Here is a 1,568-nt window from a genome sequence, read left to right on the forward strand (position 1 = left end):
ATATGAAACCATCAAATGCCAACAGTGTATAAAATCTATACATGTACAACTCTATCAAGCTCCTCCACTATGGAACGCCATTTGTAAGATGTTGCCAAGCGCGCGTACATAATTTGTTCGGTGTTCAGTAATAATGTGTGTGCATATCAATTATTATACACAAGCGCAATATATATGCAGTCGCCATAAACATACATGATCGCAATACATATGCAATCTCAAAAGACATACACCATCAGAATACATATGCATATATATCGTTCAAAATATTCAATTTTAGTTGACAATATAGATTAGCATAAACCACCACAGTGATTTACAAAAAGAGGACAAATTTCCGCCTTTCCTCTATTGCTAGCGGCCACTAGCATCCCCATACACACGCACACACATACACACACACACACACATATATATATATATATAGACATATATATATATGTGTGTGTGTATATATATATATATATATATACATATATATATATATATATTTATATATATATATTTATATATATATATATATATATATATATATATATATATATATATATATATATATATATATATATATATATATATATATATATATATACCAGCATATATTGCTGGAATATGTTGCACTAAACTAAACTAAACTAAACGAAACGAAACTAAACTAAACTAAACTAAACTAAACTAAACTAAACTAAACTAAACTAAACTAAACTAAACTAAACTAAACTAAACTAAACTAAACTAAACTAAACTAAACTAAACTAAACTAAACTAAACTAAACTAAACTAAACTAAACTAAACTAAACTAAACTAAACTAAACTAAACTAAACTAAACTAAACTAAACTAAACTAAACTAAACTAAACTAAACTAAACTAAAACTAAACTAAACTAAACTAAACTAAATTAAACCAAATTAAATTAAATTAAACTAAACTGAACTAAACCAAACCAAACCAAAGCAAACAAACCCAGCCCAGCCCAGCCCAGCCCAGTCCAGCCCAGCCCAGCCCAGCCCAGCCCAGCCCAGCCCAGCCCAGCCCAGCCCAAACCAGCCCAGCCCAACCCAACCCAACCCAACCCAACCCAACCCAACTCAACTAACTCAACTAAACTAAACTAAACTAAGCTAAGCTCAACTAAACTAAACTAAACTAAACTAAACTAAACTAAACTAAACTAAACTAAACTAAACTAAACTAAACTAAACTAAACTAAACTAAACTAAACTAAACTAAACTAAACTAAACTAAACTAAACTAAACTAAACTAAACTAAACTAAACTAAACCAAACTAAACTAAACTAAACTAAACTGAACTAAACTAAACTAAACTAAACGTAACTAAACTAAACGTAACTCAACTAAACTAGACTAAACTAAACTAAACCAAACTAAACTAAACTAAACTAAACTGAACTAAACTAAACTAAACTAAACTAAACTAAACGTAACTAAACTAAACGTAACTCAACTAAACTAGACTAGACTAGACTAGACTAGCTTAAACTAACTATAGCTCCCATTAGTTACTCAACGAGAAAAGGTGTACTCCAGTTGCCATGGCGACAGA

Source organism: Apostichopus japonicus, chromosome 17 (assembly GCF_037975245.1).
Source record: "Apostichopus japonicus isolate 1M-3 chromosome 17, ASM3797524v1, whole genome shotgun sequence".
NCBI lineage: Eukaryota > Metazoa > Echinodermata > Holothuroidea > Aspidochirotida > Stichopodidae > Apostichopus > Apostichopus japonicus.